Source organism: Macaca fascicularis, chromosome 15 (assembly GCF_037993035.2).
Source record: "Macaca fascicularis isolate 582-1 chromosome 15, T2T-MFA8v1.1".
NCBI lineage: Eukaryota > Metazoa > Chordata > Mammalia > Primates > Cercopithecidae > Macaca > Macaca fascicularis.
Genome location: NC_088389.1, coordinates 5,757,528 through 5,780,736, shown reverse-complemented (window position 1 = coordinate 5,780,736; position 23,209 = coordinate 5,757,528). Strand labels below are relative to the sequence as shown.

At 55.6% G+C, this 23,209-nt stretch overlaps 1 protein-coding gene across 4 annotated transcripts in view; it reads right to left on the bottom strand.

Annotated features, from left to right (window-relative positions):
• The window catches only part of FAM163B (family with sequence similarity 163 member B), a 34,852-nt gene extending 13,385 nt beyond the window's left edge, over nt 1–21,467 (bottom strand). For all 4 annotated transcript variants that reach the window (XM_015436247.3, XM_074016078.1, XM_005580498.4 and 1 more), the window contains exon 1: nt 21,158–21,467. The gene's annotated coding sequence lies outside the window, so the exon portion shown is untranslated. The remainder of the gene's footprint in view (nt 1–21,157) is intronic.
• Nucleotides 21,468–23,209: the final 1,742 nt, after the last annotated feature.

The following is a 23,209-nucleotide window of genomic DNA, read 5'->3' as shown; positions in this document are numbered from 1 at the left end:
GTCGTGGGCACTAAGTTGTTGGTAGAGGGAATGGGAGGAGGGCAAAGGACTGGATTTCTGGATGCTGAGCTCAGCAGTCTCTCCCAAAAACCCCTCCTCTCCTGCTCTGACCACCTCGTGATCTGAAATATTTATGCACATCCCTGAAGAAGCTCGTGGTTCAGGCCCATCTTTCTGTCAGGCCCTACAACTGTTGACACTGGTGATTTCAACACAGCAGAGAAACCTGCTCTTCAACAAGCAGAATGCTCAGCAATACCCCTGGGACCTGGGAAATCCCGTGAGCTGGGGCTCCTGCCCATGCCATCCTGTGTTGCCCCACTGGGGTTCCCGAACTGTAAGTCTGAACAGGTCGCTACCTCGCTCAAACACCCTGCATGGCTCCCCATACCTCTTAGTAATAATAAGCACAGGATCCTGTGCCAAGCACCACTATCTCTGTGCCAGGAGGGCATGGCACCCTTCACCAACGTCTCCTTTAATTGCTGGGACAGCCAAGGCAAGGATTATTATTATGCTCATTTTGCAAGCAAGGAAACAAGAGAGCCAAGGAGCCTAGTGTGGGGAGAGAAAAGCACAACGTCACATGGTGAAGGGTGAGGGCTCCAGGGGTGAACATGGTGTGCCACATCAAATCTGATGTCCCTCCTTTTCCTTCCATCCCCACCCTCAGCTTGCCTGTAGGGACGGGGTAAACTCACCCACTTCCCTGCATCAAACCTAAGCCTCATGAAGGCAAGAACCTGGTTTCCCACTGCAGTCCTCTGGCCACCAGGGGGCGGCACAGTGCACGCACACAGTAGGGCAGCATTGGCGCTGATTCCAATGCGTGGAGGGCCGCTGGGCACACTTGCACTGCAGGCCCTGAGTGGGCTGGGCTCCTGCCCCCGTGACCCCCACCCTCACCTAGCTGATCCCCAGTGTTTCCCAGGGGGCGGTAACAGCAGCACAGAGCTGTAGGCCAGGCCAGGGCTCCAGGCCGCCAGGAGAAGGTAGATGAGATGCATCAAGAACTTTCTGGGCTGTGGTTTCCCGATCTCCCGGCCGTGGGTCAGGAAATGGGGGGCGGGACAGTGGGGCTTGAAAACTCCGGGCAAGTCCCAGCTCAGCTGCCCACGGGGCAGGTTTTTTCTCTCCCTTAAAAATAACAACGTGCAGAAGTTGGGTTTGTAAAACCTTCTCTGCTGCTGGACTTAACTTTCCTTCCTTCCTTCCTTCCTTCCTTCCTTCCTTCCTTCCTTCCTTCCTTCCTTCCTTCCTCCCTCCCTCCCTCCCTCCCTTCCTCCCTCCCTCCCTCCCTTCCTTCCTTCCTCCCTCCTTCCCTCCCTCCCTCCCTCCCTTCCTCTCTCCCTCCCTCCCTTCCTTCCTCCCTCCTTCCCTCCCTCATTCCCTCCCTTCCTTCCTTCCTCCCTTCCTTCCTTCCTCCCTCCTTCCCTTCCTCCCTCCCTTCCTTCCTCCCTCCCTTCCTTCCTTCCTCCCTCCCTTCCTTCCTCCCTCCCTCCCTTCCTTCCTTCCTCCCTCCCTTCCTTCCTTCCTCCCTCCCTCCCTCCCTTCCTTCCTCCCTCCTTCCCTCCCTCCCTCCCTTCCTCTCTCCCTCCCTCCCTTCCTTCCTCCCTCCCTCCCTCCCTCCTTCCCCTCTCCCTCCCTCCCTTCCTTCCTCCCTCCCTCCCTCCCTCCTTCCCTCCCTTCCTTCCTTCCTTCCTCCCTCCCTTCCTTCCTTCCTCCCTCCCTTCCTTCCTTCCTCCCTCCTTCCCTCCCTTCCTCCCTCCCTCCCTCCCTCCTTCCCTCCTTTCCTTCCTTCCTCCCTCCCTCCCTTCCTTCCTCCCTCCTTCCCTTCCTCCCTCCCTCCCTTCCTTCCTTCCTTCCTCCCTCCCTTCCTTCCTTCCTCCCTCCCTTCCTTCCTTCCTCCCTCCTTCCCTCCCTTCCTCCCTCCCTTCCTTCCTCCCTCCCTCTTTCCCTCCCTCCCTCCCTTCCTCCCTCCCTCCTTCCCTCCCTCCCTTCCTTCCTCCCTCCCTCCTTCCCTCCCTCCCTTCCTTCCGTCCTTCCTTCCTTCCTTCCATCCTTCCTTCCTTCCTTCCTCCTTCCTCCCTCCCTCCTTCCCTCCCTCCCTTCCTTCCTCCCTCCCTCCTTCCCTCCCTCCCTTCCTTCCTTCCGTCCTTCCTTCCTTCCTTCCGTCCTTCCTTCCTCCTTCCTTCCATCCTTCCTTCCTTCCTTCCTTCCGTCCTTCCTTCCTTCTGTCCTTCCTTCCTTCCTTCCTTCTGTCCTTCCTTCCTTCCTTCCGTCCTTCCTTCCTTCCTTCCGTCCTTCCTTCCTTCCTCCCTCCCTCTCTTCCTTCTTTCTTTCCTTTCTCCCTCTTTCTCTCTCTCTTTCCTTCCTTTCTTTTCTCTTTTCTTTCCCCTCCCCTCCCTTTTCTTTTCTCTTTTCTTTTCTTTTCTTTCTTTTCCTCTTCCTCAAACTGAGCCCAGATCCTAGTCCCAGTTCAGGACCTGGAAGGTGGACGGGAGGGAGGGCCAGGCCAGGACTTGCTGGAACTACCAGAGCTTTCGTTTATTAAACAAATAACTTAGCCCCGTGCTGGGCTGGGGACTCCCGGTGCTTCAGTGAATCCCATAGGCACGGCTGGCATAGATACTTTGAGCATCCTCACGCAAAGACGAGGAAACGGAGGCACAAAGAAGGAAGAAGTGCAGGCTTTATACAATTCCAGGCCTTTACCCACCAAAATGGCCTAGCACGTTGAGATAATGTTCGATAAAACTCCTGCGTGCTCAGTAAAGCCCTTTTTGACTCAGCCTTACGAATAGGAGCAGATGGAGTCTCTGCTCACCGGGGACATGCCTGGAGTCCCAGGAGAACCCTGAGAGCGAGTAGACACATGGAAGGCACCCCAGACCCCAGCCAGCAGCGTGGGCTGGAAACTCTGCCCCCAGCTAGGAATTCCAGCCCTTACCAAGCTCTCCTCTGCCTGAGGGGCCGCTGGGTGTCAAGGGGCCAACAGAACAGCATTCTCGGCCAGGACATGGGACACATGGGGCCAGGTTGAGAAAGAACCCTGGATACTCCCATTGCCTTTTGTGAAGGAAGCTTCCGGGGATCCTGAGAGAGGCACCAGCCCTGAAGCTGCTGGCCCTGCCCCCTGCGTTGGCAGAAAAGCCTCTCTCCTTGGGTCCCTCAGCAGGCAGGCAGGCTCTGGACAGGGCAGGGCCCAGCTACTGGGGTATCCTGGTCTGTCTTCCAAGGCCCAAGCCCAGCCCACCCCACTCACAAGCAGCTGCCTCCCTTCTGGATCTACCTTGCACTGCCATGACCACCCCCTGCCAAGCAGCCAGCCTCCCGGGGCCGGGGCAGCCTCTTCCGCAGTGGCAGGCACCTGCTATGCTCTGGCACTGGGCCCCTGCCTCCCAACCTTCTCCATCCTGGGTCCACCACCGCGGGCTTTGTATTTACCTAGGCCAGGAACCAGGTGCTGTTCCAGATGGGGGAGACATCAGGGCCCAGCCTCAGGGCACTGCCCACCTGGGTGTTTTGGGGGGGCGGTAACTGCGGCTGAAATGACACCCACATTGCTCCTGTTGGGGCCGTGCACAGAAAAGCTCATCCTGCCCCTCCTCCTGGCTTGTCTCCCTGCAGGGGACCCTGCCTGGCCTTCTCCACAGCCAGTGTGAGCTCTCCACAGGAGAGGTTGTCCGGTCTTCCCTGGTGCCCCCATAGCGGCCTGTCCCTCACACTGGGATTGCACCAGCACCCCCCGAATGCACTGAAACCTGACTGCAGGCTCTACCCTGCAGCTTCGGACTCAGGTGGGCCGGGAACATGCCTTTCTCCCAAGTGCCCAGGGGATGCTGATGCTGCGGGCGTGGGGAGCACACTGGGAGAACCACTGCCCCGAAGGATGGCCCCCAAAGCAGGCCCGGCCCAGCAGGGGCTCCTCTGAGTGAATCCTCACTCCTTGGGACCAACCTGGCCCTCACCCTAGGCCTGTCCGTGTGGCCTCCGCCTCAGGACAGGGACCGCTCTGGGGATGCACCTGCTGGCCTCAGGGGCTGTCCCTTGGCCTGGGAGACCCCTGGCACCCCCACTGCCCTCTCCCTTCGAGGTGACTGACTCCTTCTGGCCCTTTAAGATGATGCTGGGCCTCGCCTTCTCCAGGAAGCCTGCGTGGCCTCCCCCACTGCTTCCTGCTTGGCCCACCCTGTTCGTTTTCCTTGTTTTTCTGGAGCTACTCCCTTGGCCAGCCTCCCGAGGACACTATGACCTCGTGTCCAGCTCCACAAGGGTGGGCCCCCAGTCTCACCTTGATACACAGGCCTAGTAAATAGTGGGTGCTCCATAGATGCCTGTGGGCTGAATCACTGGCCGAGGCAGAGCCCCTGGGAGCCAAGCACCCTGGGAGGGCTGAGGTGGTGCCATGCCCCTGTGGGACTTCTTGTGTAAGAGAATCACGACTGCAACTCCAGGGAGCAGAGATGCACCCCCCTCTGCCATCGAGGAAGTTTTGGAAAAGTCAATCTGAGCTCAGAATTGAGCTCACTCCTGGGCGGCCTGAGAGGGAGGCCGAGGGTGTGTCCAGCAGCCACTAATGTCCACCCCACTGGTCAGGCAGACTGGCAGCCTGGAGCCATAGATGAGTGCCTTCCCTCTTCCAGGAGGATGCCCACGCTGGCTGTGCCGAGGGGCTCACACAAGAAGTTCAAAGGGGTGGGGAGGCTGAGCCTGTGAACATTTCCCTCTCCAGCCAAGGGCCTGCCGACTGCTGACTCGCAGCCACCCTCCTTGCCTTTCAGCCACCACCCTGGTCCTGCAGCCTTGCAGATAACTATCAGTCTGTGCCTCCCCCAGGCCTGTGACTTCTTTACTTAAAGCACCATCAGCATCAACTAGGAGCTTATTAAAATGCAGAGTTCCAAGTCCTACCCAGGCCCATGGGGTCAGAAACTCTGGGGGTGAGGCCCAGCAAGCCCCCGAGAGGATTCTGACCGATGCTCCTAGAGAGCAACAGGCTGATCCCGGGCTGCACATTCGAATCACCTCAGGCAGTTACATCTGCCCCAGACCTGGCAGCATCCCAGGCCACTGACAGGACAAGCTCCAGGGGTGGGCCCAGGAACCAATACGTGCATAGCTTTGCTGGTGGCACCAACGTGCAGGCCAGGCCGAGGCCCTCTGAGTTAGGAACGTGGAACGTGTGTGAATGCAGTGTGCGCCTGTGCAGTGCGGGTCAGCAGGAAGCAGAGCGCCCCCTCATCAGTCTTTATAGGGACCTGGGTCATGTTGAAGGTTTCCCCGCTGTATTGCTGTGCCCATTCTGCAGATGAGCAAACAGCAGGGAAGTGATTTGCCAAGGAAACGCAGCCAGCAGGAGGCAGACTCCCCCGTCTCAGCAACTCTTCTTGCTCAGCCAACCAAGCAAAGTGACGCCTGGAGTCGGCTGTTTCCTCCTGTATCTCATCTCCAGCAAATCCTGCCCATTTAATTTCCTGAGTAGCTCCAGAGTCCAGCGTCTGTCCACTGCCATCCATGCCCTCTGCCAGCCCCAGCCCAGGCCACCTCTACTGCCTCCTCTGACAGCCTAGGTCATGCACCTGCTCCCAGGCCCTCACCTCCATGCCCCCTGCTCCAGGCAGCCTGTGCTCATGCTTGTTGATACCACCTCTCCCTCCCAGCCCTGGATGCCTCTGAGGCTGTGTCCACATCTGCCTGGGAGTCAGAAAGAGTTGGGCAGGAATCCAGACTCTCCCCATTAGCATCGGGGCGACCATGGCCTCAGTCTTGTCTCTAAAACAGGAGAATTATGACAATCTCCAGCTTTCCTCCCTCCTCTCCATGGCATCTGCTGAGAGCCAGCTGTGTGCCAAGCACAGTCCGGTGCCGGGGCCAGGGTCCCTACTTCATCCTGGCCGAGGGAGATGGGCTGTCGGCAGGCTAGATTCGCACCCCAGCCCTGAACCTCAGACACTGCCCAGGGGCTGGCGGTGCCAGTGGCTTCGATGGCACCTCACTGGCCTCTCCTTGGAATTTCCCTTGCTAAGTCTGGGCTGGAAGCTCCAGGGCAGGCCCGTCTCAGCCACATCTACTCCCCCTCTGCCACCCCCAGATCCACGGGGCAGGCTCTCAGTGAGAGATGACGGGGTGGCCCGTGTGGAGCAGGCTCTGGGGCTGTGGGGACATTTCTGTGACTGTGCCAACTGGTAGGACTTCAATTATGTTTTAACAAGACAAGATCAGCTTGTGTAGACCATGCTGCGGTTTGGTTTCCTGTCCCAGTGGCTACGTCCAGAGCCGTGCTCTCGGAATAGTGCTAAGGTTTCCTTTGCAGCACATTTGTTTCCCGTAAGGCATCCCCATCAGTCCATCCAAGGAATCTCTCTGGAACGCAGCTCCTGACCTAGGCCCCAAACATCTGATGTCCTGGGTCATCCAAGGTTGCTCCTGATTTACATTTCTAGCCTCACCTGCACTGCCCCAATGCCCTTTAGACTTGTCTGGGTAAGAGGTTGTTCCTCTGGCCTCCCAGCCACCAACTTTGCATTTTCTTGTTTCTGGGTCTTTGCTAGTGCCATTCCCAGGACCTCGAACTCCCCTCCAGCTCTGCATACTGAGATTCCTGGCCATCTGTCTCCATGCTCCTTGAGCAAGCCTTTCCTGATTCCCACCCCTGAAGATGGCTCCCTCTTCTGGGCTCTAGTAGCACCCACTGTCTGCACCACGTTTGGCATTTACAGTTTATCAATAATTCAGCAGCAAATATTCCTTGAGCTCTTACTGCATCCTGGGCCTAGCTTTGGGTCCCTGCTTTTGTGAAGGTTTCAGTCTTGTGGGGGGACATGAATGCGTACTGTGATTTTGGGAGTGCAGAGAGGGAGAATGGGGAGTGTTAACAGGGGTGGCAGCCAGGAGAGATGGCCCTGAGTGAGGGGCCCAGATGCTGAAACCTGAGGATGAGTAGCAAGAAGATGGGAAAGAGCACCCTGCGCAGGAAATGGCATGTGCAAAGGTCCAGAGGTGGGCAGGACAAGGCAGGACCTGGAGAAGCTCATCCTGCTTGGAGCATAAGAGCAGGAAGGGGACAAGACAAGAGGGGTGAGGTCAACAGAGACCTGGCAGGCAGCAGGGCGTTGGTGCCTAAGCCAGCCTTCCTGGAGCCCTGTCCCTACCTTCCCTGTTACAGCTTGGTGCTCCTTCCTCTCCAAAACACTTTCCAGGTCAGTCTTCCTCACATTTTACGTGCATCGAGTTGCCTGGGGAGCAGGGCTGCAGGATTGTGCATTTGTTTTTGTTTGTTATGTTTTTGAGATGGAATCTCCCTCTGTTGCCCAGGCTGGAGTGCAGTGGTAGGATCTCGGCTCACTGCAACCTCTGCCTCCCGGGTTCAAGTGATTCTCCTGCCTCAGCCTCCCGAGTAGCTGGGACTACAGGTGTGTGCCAGCACACCTGGCTGATTTTGTAGTTTGAGTAGAGACGGGGTTTTTGCCATGTTGGTCAGGCTGTCCTTCAACTCTTGACCTCAAGTGATCCTCCTGCCTTGGCCTCCCAAAGTGCTAGGATTACAGGCGTGGGCCACCGGGCCTGTGGGATCAAACTGCTTCCCAGTAACTGAGCTGCATCCCAGCCAGGACTGTGCATTTCTAACAAGCACCTGGTGTTGCTGGTGCGGCATCCTCGGATCACACTTTGAGGACAAGGGGCTGCAGCCCTTGGCTTCTGGGACATTGCGCTCTCCCCGATTTCTCCCTCCCTCCTTGGCTGGCTTCTCCTCCTCTCCTGACCTCTAAGCGTGAAGGGGCCCAGGGTCAGGCCTCAGATTCCCCTTCCTTCCCCATATCCACCCAACCCCATATCCACCCTTCCCACGATGGCTTCCTGCTCTTTACAGCTGCCAAGCCATGTATCAAAAATATTCCCTGATCCATGGTTACTCTCCACCCGCTTAACCTGCTTGGTTGGTACCTTTACCCCATACTTGGCATAGTATACCCTCATTTACTGTCGTTTCTTCCCTCTGGAATTGGAGTTGCTGAGGATAGGAGCTCAGTCTCTTTATTCTGGTGCCTGGAACAGTGTCCTGGGCCCATGGTGGGCACCTGTTGACTCTCAGCTGAATGAGGAGTGAATGCGTCCAGGGGAAGGGTCAGAAGGGTGCTGGCCAGGAGAGTCACTGGACCGGTTCTGCTTTTGGGAGTGGCTCTGTGGCTGCGGGTGCAAGGCAGGTACGGTGGGGTGGGTGTGGAGGCAGAGTGGGAGGAAGTCGTTCAGAGGCTGTCATGGTCAACTGTAGGGAGGAGGTGGTGGGCTGGAGAGAAGGGGATGGGGGATGAGTGGGAGGGAGCACTAACAGGGCTCGGTGGTGGTTTGATGGGGAACAGGGAGGAGTCCTGGGAAACCAGAGGCTTCTGGCCTGGGCGGCTGTGAGCGGGGAGCCCCCGAGTTTGCCATGCTCCTGTCTGGGAGCACCAAGGTGGGTGCCACTTGAATCCGGGCTGTGCATCACCTTGGCTAAATTTCTTGGTTCCTCCATGTTTCAATTTGATAAAATGGAGATGACAGTAGAAGTCACTCCATAATCGGTGGGGGGGCCTCACCCTTGTTGTGCAAAGCAGCATTAGCCAGAGTTTCAGCCAAGATGGGGTAATGGGGACCAGGCTTGCCCTCCCGCTTGAAGGTGACACCAGGTGACGAAGGGAAGCACTCCTCAAACCATGGGGGAGAGACAAGGAGGGTCCTGTGGTGGCCCCAGCTCCCTCCAGCTGGAATCCCAGGCTATGGTGCAGGGAGCTCAGGTGCAGCCCGCTGGTCTCCCTGAGTTGCGGAGAGAGATGATAGCCCAAGGAGACCAAAGTCACTGGAGGTCACAGGACACAGAACTGGGGAGTAGCCTACTGCTCCGTGGGGGACCATGGGGCCACAGGGCTCTGCAAAGGGTCCCCCATGAGTAGCTGGCTGAACAGTGACTCTAATGTGAACAAAACTACCTGAGGCAAGAGAAAGAACTAGTTGATAGGATTCCAGGGAACAATATTTGAAGCTCTCACAGGTCCAGAAATAGTTCCTCTTCCCACCAATCAGGGAAGGTTTCTAATTCATGAAGCACTGGGTACAGCACTCAGAAGGGTTTGGACTAACAGCTGCTCTAGTCTTGCCTAACAAAGCTTAAAAGCAAGGCCTGAAAGGATCGAACTGTTTCCCAGTAACTGAGCTGCATCCCACAACAGACCTCACAAATATGTATTGCAATATAACTATGAAGTGGAATTCACAATGCCTGGCATCCAGTAAAAAATGTACCTGGCATGGAAAGAAGCAGAAAAATACAAACCACAATGAACAGAAAATCAATTCATTGGAACTAACCCAGAAGTGGCACAGATGATAGAATTAGGAGACAAGGGTATTAAAACAGTTATTAACTGTAGCTCATAGGTTCAAAACACCAGAGGAAAACTTGAGTGTATTAAGTAGAGACATAGAAGATATGAAAAAGAACCCACCAAACTTCTAGAGATGAAAACGTGACAATGCCTAAGATGAAAAATACAGTGGATGGAATTAACCTCAGACTAGATATGGCAGAAGAAAAGATTAGTGAACTTGCAGAGAGCAGTAGAAACGATCCAAAATAAAATAGAGAGAAAAACATCAATAAATGAAAAAACAAACAGAACGTCAGTGAGGTGTGGAGAAGTTCAAGGGGTCTGATATATGTATAACTGGAATCTCCAAAGAAGTTGGGGCTGGTGCAAAAAACAATTAGAATAAATATTGGCTGAAAAATTTCCAAATTGGATATTATAAACCCACAGATCCAAAAAGCTCCACAAACCACAAACACAAGAAACAGGAAGAAAACAACACCAGGGAACATTATAATCAAATTGCTTAAAATCAGCAATGAAGAGAAAAATCTAAACACAGAGAGAAGGGCTGAATGACCTACAGGAGCCCGAAGGGAAGAATAACGGCAGACCCCTTGCTGGAGACAATGAGAGCCAGGAGACAGTGGAGTGGTGTCTCTTGAGTACTAAAAAAAGAAAGGCCATCAACCTGGAATGTCCAATCCAGAAAAAGAAAAAAAAAAAACCCTTCCAAAATGAAGGGGAGATGAAGAGCAGCATTTACACTGTCTCCTTTTCTAGACTTGTCCAGGGGACAGGGCCCAAAACCCAGCTCCTTCTCAGACACACAGGTCTGGACCTACCACTGTGGATTCTAATTTTCTCACTGGGTTTGGATCCTAACCTGAGCCATGGTGACAACATCGAAGTGGCCAGTCTGGGGGGCTCCCTGCTCAGCCTTCAATCTCACAAAACCCAGCTTCAAGGCCTCCCTGGGAGCCAGACAGCGGGAGGTGCTTTGCTCGTGGGGGACTGGGTAGAATCACGCTAGTCTTGTGAGAGGCAGGGTTGAGGAAGCAGCAGCTCCTCAGGGCCTCTCCCCCGGGGACCCCAGTCCCTTGGGCCCAGGCCCTTCAGAGCGAGCATGGGGTGGAACAAATCACAGGCTGGGGTGCGAGGTACGTTCTGCACACCAACCCTGACCCTTATGCATCCTTACCCGTCACCACAAGAGTGTGAAAACAAAAGAGACGTGCAATTTTTTTTAGAAAAAACAACAAGCCAAAAAATATATAACGTCTATTTTAGCTGTTCACAAGGTTACAGGCAGTTTCCATGGCTACAGCTGTGCACTGCATGTGCTAGGGTGAGGAGGTGGGGCTCTCCTTAACCCAACAGTTGGGACACTTGGACAATTTCGGCCCGGGAGCCAGACACCTGCTGCTGGCAGGAGAGAATGGGGGAGGGAGGGAGGGAGAGAGAGAGGGAGGGAGGGAGAGAGAGAGGGACTGCTCTCCCAGGACTGTGATGTTGGTGGTGAATTAGAATAACACGCTCATGCTCCTCGGCCCACTGTAGTTTTGGTTGAGTTCTTGGGTCTATATCTACCCGGAGAGAGCAGCCTGAGAGTTAGAGACAGGAGTCCTTATCTTATTTCACAGGTGGGGCACTGGGGACAGGGACCTGAGGCACCAGCAAACAGGTGGTAAATGAATACCTGGGCTGCTGGTTCATGTGCCTGTCACTCAGGGCTCCTTTCAGTGCCCCCTCTCAGGCTGCTCAGAGGTGCCCTGAGATCTCTACCCCCATCAGGGAGAGCCCAGGGCAGATGGAGGGGAAGGGTGCCAGCCTGCCCCTGCTGGATGCAGGCAGCGCCCCCTCCCCCAAGGGCCTTTTCCCCTTCCCTGTGAGTGGCCCTCGCACCTGTGCCCTGGGGGCACCTTCCACCTGGTCTGAGCCCTGCACTTTCAGCTTTGTCTCCTACCCTCCTCCTGTCCTGCCTCCGGGCTGTAGCCATTCTGGCCTTTAAATGCCTCACCTGCACAGAGTTCGCCTCTGCCTCCTGGCCTTTGCACACACTGCTCCATCGACCCAGAACTTCCATCCACTCCTTGCATGGTCAGGCCAGGCTCCTGCTCAGCTCTCAGCTCAGACGTGACTTCGGGGAAGCTTTGCTGCCCTCCCAGGCCTCCTCTGGGTTCCCCTTCCCAGCACACGGTGCTGCATTGTGCCACAAAGGGAACCTGGATCCCGGGACCCCACTGCAAGCCTGACAGCAGCTGACGCCTGTGTCTGTGTGTTTGCCTGTCTGTGTGTCTGTGAATGTCTGTCTGTGTATCTGTGTCTGTGGGTGTCTGTGTCTATGTGTGTCAATGTGTAAAGGGTGTGTGTATGTGTGCATATGTATGTGTCTGTGTGCATGTGTGAATATGTGTGTGCATGTATCTGTGCATGTGTTCATGTGTGTGAAAGTGTGTGCATGTGTAAGCATGCGCATGTGTATGTCTGTGTGCATGTGTGTGGTCTGTATGCATGTACAAGTGTGTTTTTGTGCATGTGTGTGTGCATGTGGTCTGTGTGCATGTGTGTGCTGGTGTCTGTGTGCATGTGTATGCATGTGCAAGTGTGGGTGTGGTCTGTGTGCATGTGTCTGTGAATGTATGGGTGAGTGTGGTCTGTGTGCATATGTGTGTGTGTGTATGCATGTGTGTGTGCATACGTGAGTGTGAGCATGTGGCCTGTGTGCATGTGTGCATGCGTGTCTGTGTACGTGTGTGTGTCTCTGTGTGCATATGTGTGTGTGGTCTGTGTGCATGTGCAAATGTGAGTTTGTGTGTGCACATGTGTGTGGGTCTGTGTGCATGTGAACTGTGTGCATGTGTGCGTGTGCGTGTGTGGTGTATGTGTGCATGTGTGTGAATGTGTGTGCATGAATATGAGTCTGTGTGCATGTGTGTGTGGGAATGTGGTCTGTGTGCATATGTGTATGTGTCCATGTGTGAGTGCGGTCTGTGTGCAGGTGTGTGAGTGTGGTCTGTGTGCGTATGTGTGTGTTTGAGTGTGTGTGTAGTGCTGAGGGTGGATGAAGAGCAGCATGCAGGGGCAAAGGTAGAGTCCAGCAGCCTGGCCCATCTCAAAGAGACTGGCTGGCCCACATGGCAGCCGGGGCAGGGGCGTGTGCCATGGTACCCGTTTCCCTGTGGTGTCACCCACTCTCAGTTCAGTGGAGCCCAGGGCACCTGGCACTTACGAGAGAAGCCCCAGATGGCCCCTGCAGCTGGGCCTCTAGATTCCTGCAGTTCATTTGAAGCTGGGCCCAGCGTGTTCCCTGGAGTTTTAGATGGGGTCTGCAGTGGGACGGGGTGGGAGCAGGGGTGAAACCAGAGGGTAAAAGGATGGGTGGAAGCCCAGGGAGTGATGGGGCTTGAGGAGAGGTTGGTCTAAGCTCCTGGAGTCACAGCCTCCCAGAATCTTAAAGCCACATTTGAGAGTCTTAGAAAATCAGAACATACAACCAATGGCGGCTCAGAATCTGAGACTCCTTTCCTCTTAGGTTCAGAAGGGACTTCAGAAGATAACTGGTGTCATCGCGTGCTCAGTGAACAATCGCAGACGCCCCCTAACCCCCTCTTCCCCTCGCAAATAACAATTCATCCAAGGCCATTGACTCAACTCTCCCTTGGTAGGGGGTAGACAGGTGCTTCATTGCCTCGAGTTCCTCGCTGAACTCCAGACATTTTGTGTCTCCCTGAGGTCACCCCAAGTTCTCTCTCAAGTACCAGCCATGAGGACCCCTGGGAGGGCCCTACTCACCTGCAAGCTGTCTGAGAGCAGGGCCTGTGAGCTGACAACCCTTCATCCATTCCTCACTCTCATTCACTCCTCCTGGAGCCCTGACCACCCACTGCCCCGTACTAGGCACAGGGGTTACAAAGACCCACCGGGCCCCCTTCCTGAGCCTCTGAGCTCTCTGGGCAGGGCGCGCCTGTGGAGCCAACTCAGCCATTCTGTTATAACTTGTGCGGTAACTCCGCTGCCCTGAGCAGTCTTTGGCCAAGCCTTCAGCAAAGACCCCGCCCGGAGCAATTTTTTTAACATTAATTTTCCTTTTTAAAGAAATTGGGCTCAGCCATTTTTAAACGAGCGGAGGCGTGCTATTGAAAGGGTCTGTGTTGCAGATGAGAGGATTTTTTAGAAACTGGTCGTGCTGTCAATACAAGTAGCAGCATTAACCCCAGGGGCCTGGCCAGGCGAGACCCACCCCCTCTGGAGTTCCCTTCCGATTACTGAAACCCCCATAACTGGAGAATGGCAAGTGCCACACGGGTCAGACGCAGCTGCCCCCCGGATTGCTCCCACACGCCGGCTCGCCTCCCATTTCTGGAACACTGCAAGTCCCTTCTTCCCTGAGGACATTTTGCTGGTTTTGAACATTTGAGGGAAGACTTTGATGGGAAACCAGATGCCGTCTCTGTCCCTAACCATGGGGTGTCTTGGTCCGGGGGAGCCACAGCCACACAAAACACCCAGCCATCTGACCACCATGGCGTCAGGGCACGTCTCGGAAGGGCTGACTAAAGCTGGGACCTGGCACTGGCCAGGAGGTCCTTCAGGCAGAGAGGGGAGTAGGTGGGAGGAGCCTCAGGGAGGAAGGGACTCTGAGAGTTCCAGAAACAGGCAGTAGCCAGCACACGGAGTACCGCAGGGAGGACCAGCAGGGAAGCTGGGGGCTGGCAGGGTCTGTCCTGGGTGGGGCTCCACGGGCTGCACGGGGGCTGGGTTCTATCCTCAGCTGGGAATGATTTTAAGCAGGGTTTGAACCCTGCCCCCCCCGCCACACACACACACACAGGGAGTTTTAGCACTGCCACAGGGCCACTTGGCAGGCCTTGCCTCCAGCCATGCCCAAGACCCCGCAATATAACAAGTTCCATCTGCCACACTTCTACCTGGGCCTGGGATCTCCCATGGGTGACGATGCATGAGTCCTCATCACTCTGCAAGCAGGAAAGAGCCAGGCCCAGTTTCATAGACTGGGAAACTAGGGCACAGAGAGGTTCAGTAACATGCCTACGCTCACCAGCTGGAAGAGTTCGAATCCAGCTGGTGGGGTTGAGCTATGGGGTCCCACGCTTGCGACTGTTCAGTGCATCTGACTGGTTCTCTGGATGTGCCCTCCCTGCTCCTCCCTCCCCCTGCTTCCGTCCACCAGTGCTACCCCCTCCCCTTCTGGCGCCTGGGCAATGATAGGCATTTTCCCAGGAAGAGAAGGGCCAGCAGTGAACAGGACGGCACAGCCCAGGGGTGACAAAAAAGACCACGCGAGTGATTGTTCAAGACTCTGCGTTGGAAAACAATTTTTTTTTTTTTTTTGAAATAGAGATCTGTTCAGTAATTAGAGGGAACTCTCATGTGGGAAGTTCCATGAAGGTAAAATTAAAGTTGACTACATTTTTAATTTTGTAAATGGGTTCACACGGAGGCAGGAGACTTCTGCGTAATGAGTGTTTAACCAAACAAACTCTAAACACAGGTAAATACCAGAAGCTCACAGTCGACAATGTTGCAGAGAAGCTGATATTTTTCTAGTAAAATACTGGATGCTCTTTTCTGCCTTCCTTTGAATCAGAATTGAATCATTATATCCCAGAATCAGCCCTCTTAAAGCAGTGGCTAGTTTTGAACCGTTTAGAGGGGAGACCTGAGATGGGATTCTGGCCCTAAATATGGGGTCTCCTTTCAGTGGAGTCTGCTGGGCTCCAGGGCAGAGGAGGGGCCAGTGCAAGAGGTTGGCCCAGGGAGAAAGGGCCCCTGGGGTGGGTGGGTGCTCGCCTTCAGATTGGGAAAATGAACATCTTTATTTTGCCTTAGTAAAGTTCCCTAATGAATCAAGTGAGACTGCATTTGCCAACGCCAACTGGAGGACTCGAAAACAGGATGTAAACATGACATTTCAAACACAAAGGTGAGGCCCTTGACAAATGCTACAGAGAAACCATTCCCAGACGCCTCCCCACCTGCTGCTGTGGGTCCAGTGCATCCCCAGCGCGTCCCACCGCAGCGGGCCTTTTCCTCCAGAGCTTCAGATCACTCTTGGCAAAATAATCAGAGCTAACGCTAGGGGGATGCGTTGGCAGGAACTGCGGAGGGTCTGCATGGCTGGTGAGCGGAGTGGAGACCAGGGGATGAGAGTCGGGGGACAGCACGCGGGAAAAGCAACCCCAGCCACAATGCAGCTTGGAAAGCTAAAAGCCAATGAGATGACAGGGAAGTGGCCCAGCCTGTTCTCTCCCACCCTCAAAGGGAGTAGAGGAAATTCAGGGGCATCTTTAGCGGGGCCACCGCTCATTAGCCAAAGTCGACAGACTAGTCCTCCTGCCTCCTGGTGATGACAGGAGACCCCATGTCTATGCCACACCGACTCCTTCCTGCTCCATACTCATCCTTCAGGGCTTAGCTTAAGCCCCACCTCCAGGAAGCCTTCCCTGCCTGCTCCAGCCCAGGGCATACGTTCCTTCGAATCTGGGTACCTGCTACCTTGCACCCATCTTCTAATCCATGGACAGCTGCTTTTGCATTGCTATTTCTTTTCTTTTCTTTGTTGGTTTTTTTTTTTGTGTGTGGGGGCGGGGGACACAGAGTCTCACTCTGTCACCCAGACTGGAGTGCAGTGGTGTGATCTTGGCTCACTGTAACCTCTGCCTCCCAGGTTCAAGCAATTGTCATGCCTCAGCCTCCTGAGTAGCTGGGATTACAGGCTCACACCACCACGCCTGGCTCATTTTTTGTGTTTTTATTAGAGAGGTTTCACCATGTTGGCCAGGCTGGTCTCAAACTCCTGACTTCAAGTGATCCGCCTGCCTTGGCCTCCCAAAGTGCTGGGATTACAGGCATGAGCCACTGCGCCCGGCCTATTTATTTCTATTCACACTGCACATCCCTCGTCCAACTACGAAATCCTTCCCTGGAGTGATTACTTGAGTGGACGAGTATATAAAATGAACACACACAAAACATAAAACCTGTGGATGGCCTACATGACTGTTTACTGATAGGGGTCCAGGTCAATCAATGACAGACTAGGGTGTCGACACGCAGACACAACCAAGACCTGTGAAGTCAAAGGACAGGGAAGAACACACACAGACTGGTCCCTCGGTGGTGCCCAGTGTGGCTGACACACACGTCACTGACACAGCCAAGCACTGGGGGGCAGGCCACACCCAGGAAACCGGGGGCTTCTACTTTGTGTAAAAACAACCAACCAACCAACCAACCAACCAACGAACAAAAGCTGAATAGCTTGGCTTTTCTCTTACCGCAAGCATGTATTTCTTTTATTCAAACACCCTTTAATATATGACGTTAAATATATAAGGAACATGAAGGAGACAATCACCCTTGCTTTATGCAAATAGAACCTCTTTTCTGCTGTGGTGGGTGGTGAGTCTCAAACTCCACGGAACACAGGAATCACCTGGGGGCTGGTTACAACAGGTCTGGGGGCCTGGGAACCTGCATTTCTCACGGGTTCCTAGGGATGCTGCTGCTGCTGCTGCTGGTCCTCAAACCCCATCTGGAGTAGCCCAATTTCAGATTGATGTCTATAAGGTAGTGCAGCCAAATACAGCAAATGCAAATGAGGATGATTACAAAAGAGAGAGGACGGTTCTCCAGGGACCCGGGACCTGCCAGCAGGCCCAGCTCCCAGACAGGGCCAGCCTGTTGCATGCAGAAACTGTGGACCTGCTCATGAGAAACAGAGATGGAGGTGGCGATGGTTATGCCTGTGTGAACACTGAGGTCAGGAGCCAAGGCCGCCCCACAGTGTGGGGTTTGCCTGTTTGCCGCGTGCAGTCCGAGGCCTGTGGGCCCTGAGGCCACCTCACAGCAGAGCCAGGAAGTGAGCACGGGTCGGGGTTGCGTGGGGTGCACCTGGCACCTGGCTCGGCCGGGCCTGGGCTCTTCTCCCGGTCTGCTGGCTGGGAGGTAAGCTGGCACATCTGAGGCGGATGTAATGATTGCCATTTTATGAATGAAGAACCTGGGGCCCAGAGAGGCTGAGTAACCTCACGAGGGACACACAGCTTGGATGGAAACACGGCTCTGCTTAGCCACAGAAGCTGTGCTCTTGTCCACTCAGCCACACTGCCACCCTTGGTAGCCAGGGAATGTGGTGGACGAGGTGGCAGCCCCGGGAGCCTGGCTTGTTTTGGGGCCTCTGTCCCAGTCCCTGCCCAGCCTCCACTGGAGCCTCCCAGCTGGTGCAGCCTTCTTCCACCTCTGCCACCTGGGAAAACTGAGCACAAAGGCAGAGGTGACTAGCTCGGTCCGGCAGGGACCCACTCCCACAGGCACGGTTCCCTGAGGGCTGGGAGCGCCCAGAGCACAGGCGGTAACATCCAGCCCAGTGGAATGACAGCTCTGACACTGAGCTGCTGCTGAGATAACAGTCCTCCCCCAGGTCCCTGGGGCCGCATCCTCACTGCCTACACGTGGCCCATCCCGAGTGTCCGGCACTGCCTGAGCCTGACTTAAGGGAGTAGTATAGGAGGGACATTTGGGCAGTCTTAGGCCATCTCCCATCACCCCAACACAAACATCCAGCCCCCTACATGCTTATCACTTGCCCTCTTCTTACCACCCTGGTCCAGGCCCCCATTGTTTCCCTTCCTTCCCAGCTTCCTGCCTGCAGGGCTCCCTCTCCAAGTCATTCCCCATGGTGCAGCCAGAGAGGGTCCCTAAAGGCCAGAGGCGACCGTGACCCTCCAGGCTCACAGGCCCTGGTTCCTGTGTACTTCGGCGGAAAGTCCAACCACTGAGCAGGGCTTACAAGCCTGGCGGAATTGGACCCCACCTGCCTCTCCGGCCTCCTCCTTCACTGATGAGGCCCCAGGGAAGGAGGAGGCACAATCTCCATTTTCCAGCCCACGAGCTTCAGACCCAGGGTTCCACAGCCAGAAAGCAGCAAAGCCGGGCTTTGAACTCTACCTCCACCAGCCCACATCACCCCAGGGGCAACAGGATTCCTTCCTCTCTCGAGCAACCCCCAGCAAGCGGGGATTGGGCCAAGGCCTGCGGGAGGATTCGGCAGTGGAGGGAGGGAGCTGGCAAACACTGAGGCCTCAGAACTCATCAAATCCCCTCTGGAGCAAATCCAAAAGGACTGAGACACTGCAAGAAGGACCAGCGCCAAGTGTGGCAGCAGCTGGTAGAGAAGCCCCCCAGCCCCACCCTGGCCTCTGTAGGGTGGGCCCCGGGACTACATGCTCTCGGTGTCCAAAAGCCTTTCGGCCGGGCTCACGGTTGCCCTGGTGTCCCATGTGCCAGCAGGAAAGGCAGGGGCACCCTCATTTTGCAGATGGGGATGTGGAGTGATGTGCCCGTGGTCTGGCCTGGAATCCACTCTCTCTGCCACACAAATTGCCATTTTACTGACACATAGATCAGGACTTGCTACTCTGAAGAGGGAAGTGGCAGTGGGGCCAGGAGCTGAGTGGAGGACGGCTGCTACTCTGCCTCCCCTCCTGCCCCGAGAGTTTAGAGTCAGAGGTAATTGACTGAGATGAAATAAATCTCTCCCCTCCCGAGTGCTGTAATTATTCTTCGCTGGAACCGGCTGCCATGAGGCTGCAGAGGCAGGCCCACGTGGCAGGAGCCAGAGGTCTCACTGCAGGAGTGGGTGCCCCTGCTGTGAAGCCTCACCCAGAACCAGCACCAGAAAAGTCAGGAATATAGAGCCGGCCCTAAATATACAAAACAGGGGTGATCACATGAGTAGGGAGTAGGGTTGGCAGGGATTGGGGGCTTGGATTCCGGTCAGTAGGAAGATTTCAAAACCGCTCTGCACCCCCTCAATACCGTGGCAAAAAGGGAGGAACCGCATTCCTCTCAGCTTCCATACTCCATCCAGGGCTTAGACGAACACAACTGCAATGGCTCAGAGGGGACATTAAATGATCCACCCCATAATTTTGTCGATGGGAGACTGAGGTCTAGAGAGGAAAGTGACTTGCCCAAGGTCACCCAGAAGGTGGACAGAACTCAGCAGATGAGTCCCGACTTCTCCACCTGTGCCTACCTTTCCCCAGGCGCCCTTGTTCATGTTTGCTGATGGTACCGGCATGACAGACGTGTGTTGGGGACTCCAGCCTCAAGGGTAGGAAGAGCTCTGTGGGGCTCCTTTACCTACTTGCTGGAGAGGGGAGGCTGGAGAAGATGCAACACCTCTGTGTACCAGGATTCTGAGTGGTGTTGGCAGGTCCTGAGAGTCCAGCAGTGCACCCTGGAGCTCCCACTCCCTCCCCATGCAACTGGGGCACTGAGGCTGGGAGCCTGCGGATCCTTCCCAGACCCCCAAATCCTTCAGGAGCCATTTCCAAGCTTTCTAAGTAAGTCCAGACAAGCCAGCCCCGTTGGAAACTCAGCTGATAGGGAACCCAAAACCCAGCTGGATCCAGGGTACACAGACTGCCCTGTCGGTCTTTTTCATCGTGTCGTGCAGATGCTCAACAAACTGCCAGCAAGTGCAAGACCAAATGAACAAAACCCCACATTTCCTGGGCCCCCAAGCCTTAGGGTGAGATTTCTTCACAAGCCGCCAGCACCTAAGCTGTTTAGGAAGCTTGCAGTCAGTGCACCAAGAGTTAAAACCAACCCTTGCCCAGCCCAGGAAGTGCTGGTTCTCACCTTTTCAGGTGGGTAGAGCCCTGGTCACCTCCACTCCACTCTATTCTATAAGAGGGAGAAGGTGGGAAGATAGGCAAAGGTGCTTTCCCAGCAACCCTGAACTTCTTTGGTGTTGGCAATTACTGCTCTCCCCAGAAGCCCTGAAGAGCCTGGGCTGGCAGGGGCTGAGGGAAATGCAGGGGAGAAGGCTGGCAGGGTGGCTCCCTGACTCTCCTGAGCTCCTACTTCCTGGGGAAGGTGCCAGGATGAATGCTGAGGCTCAGGCCTCAAGGATACTCCCTTTACCCTGCAGGAGGTTTCATGAACTTGACCCTTGAGTTTCTTGTGTCAGAGCCACCGGGGCTGCTACAGGACACACACATTAGCAGGACCACTTGTGCCCAGGCAGTCCCTGGCCGTGGGAGGACAGGACATGAGTGGGGTAAGACAGTGGAGTCCGGAGGACCCATGTCGAATATCTCTTGGGTTTTTGATGTGTACAGTCTTTTCCTTTCTGGCCGAGGAAACCCAGTGTCAATCAGGCACCCCCCACCTGTCACTGAAGCAGAGATTCCTAACAGACAAAGGTGTGAGGTGGTGGTGAGAGAGGCTGGCATGTTTGAGGCCAGCTCCACTACTTCCCCACTCTGTGACCTTGGGTAAGAGACCAAACTTCTCTAAGAATCAGTTTCTGCATCTGTGAAGTGGGGCCAAGGCCCCTTTCTCATGGGTGTTGGGTGAATGGGATGGGATGAAAATGCAGCACCAGCTCTGGCAGAAGGCAAAGCTTAACAAATAAGTCTTTGCTCTTGGCAGGAAAAGAAGGGGGCCAGGTTTCCAGTGGGCTCTTCTGGGAAACTTTCCCTCCCCACTGCCCCCTCGCCCCCAGGCCACTGTTCCGAGGGAAATGAAGCCTCCCTTCCTAAAGTGGGTCCCCCGCCTCTCCCTAGGCCCTCGTGCCCACCTGGGTCTCAGTCTCCTCCTCAGGGAGGAGGGTGGAAACCAGGGGATGGGTGACGCCAGCTGGGTCAGGGGACCTGGTGCGAGGCAGCCGGGGCAGGCTGCAGTTGGCACTCTGGACAAGTGGGCACCCCGCTGGAGCTTTCCAGCCTGCATCTTCTGCCCCACACCCCGTGACCCGCGGCCCGCTCGGCCCTTACCTTGAAGCAAGGGAACGGCGCTGCCCCGGCCGCGAGGACTTGGGCGCACGTGATGGGGCGGGCGGGCGTCCGTCCCGGGCAGGGCGCAGCTAGCGGCGGCCGCTCATGCCCAGGCCACGGCGGTGGCGCCTGGTGGGGCTGGGCGGGCGAGGCGAGCGCTGAGAGGCCCTGGAGGCCCCCGGGGAGGCGACTGCGTGCCCGGGGGGGCACCCCTGCCAGCTCCGCGCTGCGGCCGCGACTCCGGACGCCCGGGCTGGCTCCCTGCGAGCGGCAAGCGCGGCTCCAGCCTGGTCCCGAGCGCAGGGCGCGCGCTGGCGGGGAGGGCGCGCGCCCGAGTCTGGCGGGGAGCGCGCGTCACCGGCCCGCGCGCGCAGTCGTCGAGGGATGCCGGGAGCGGCCCGGGGAGCTGTCCCTGGTGCTGACGGCTCGTCCGCTCTCGCCGGGGCCGCGCGACCTCCTGGAGGCCTGGGGGCGCCCCCAACCCGGCCCGCGCCCGAGCGGTGCTCCCTCTGCTCTCCGCCTGTTCTTGGGGCGTTCCGGCTTCCACAACGTTGGGATCTGGAGTCAGGCCGAAGCTGCTGCTTATCCACAGTGGGGCAAGTGCCTTACCCTGGTTGAGCGGCTGGTTCTTATCTTTAAAATGGGGAGTTAACACCAGCACCTTTAGGGTTGGTCTGAGAACGAAATCCGATGATGTTTCGAGGCCCGGCACACCATAAGTGCTTAATAAATGCTCGCCTTTGTTACTATTTATTTCCCTTCTCTGAGTTAGCAATCCTGGAGCAATTGAGAGGAGGGGCAAGGCTTAGTCTGCTCCCCATGGGAGGGTGTTTGGGGCATGGCAGCTGCCTTTGGATCTCTCCCACATCCACGGGGGAGGGGGGCAGATCCCTTCTCCCTGACCCCAAAGCACAGAGCTAGGACCAACGGCTAGACGTTAAAGCAAGGCAAATTTGGGCTGGGTACGAGGGAGACCTTTCTGACCTAAGGCTCCTACTCCTGAGAGGAGTACCCCAGGAGGCATTACCCCATTTCTGCAGGTCCTCGAACTGAGGCTGCAGTCACAGGGACCCTGGACAGAGAGAAATCTGGTGTTAAGAATGTTAGGAAGGCTTTTGTGTTAGAACATGTACAGCACTCAGAGCTGTGCCTGGTAGGAAAGCACCATATAAATATGTGCTTTTTTTTTTTTTTTTTTGAGACATATCACTCTGTCACCCGGGCTGGAGTGCGGTGGCATGATCTCAGCTCACTGCAACCTCCACTTCGTGGGTTCAAGTGATTCTCCTGCCTCAGCCTCCTGAATAGCTGGGATTACAGGCGTGCATCACGACACCTGGGTTACTTTTTTGTATTTTTAGTACAGACGGGGTTTTGCCACGTTGGCCAGGCTGGTCTTGAACTCCTGACCTCAAGTGATCTGCCCGCCTCGGCCTCCCAAAGTTGGGATTACATGCCTGTTGGGATTACAGGCATGAGCCACCACGTCTGGCCTTAGATGTGTGCTTTCATTATGATCGACCTTTAAGTTCTCTATAAAAAACATCATGGTAGTAACCATAACCTTGCTTCACCCCCATTCTAGACATGAGAATACTGAGGACAGACAGAAGAGTAAAGTGCTAGGAGTCCATTTCCCTTTTACAGATGGGCTGAGCACAGATGGGTGAGCAACTTGCCCCTGGGCAAGAGAGTGAGTGCTCACACCACACAGACATGCTCCAAATGTCCAGCCTGTTGCCTTCCCTGCTGGGCCCCAGGCAAGGGCCCCTGCTGAGTTTCTCCAGGCTGGTCATGTCACTTTGACCATAGAGAGTTTTCTTATAGCAAACCAGGCTAGTCCTCCTTTCTCTTAACTAATGGGGAAAGCTGGTCCCCGCCCCCTGCGAGTATCTTGTTCTCTTCCAAGCAGGATAATTAAACATCACCTGCTTCATTTCCTAAGGGACCAGGGGCTGTGTTTGATTCATTAATTAACTGCGAGTAGTACCTGCTCCCACCAGGCACTTGTCTCATGATAAACATCACTCATTATGTGCTTAATGCATGCCA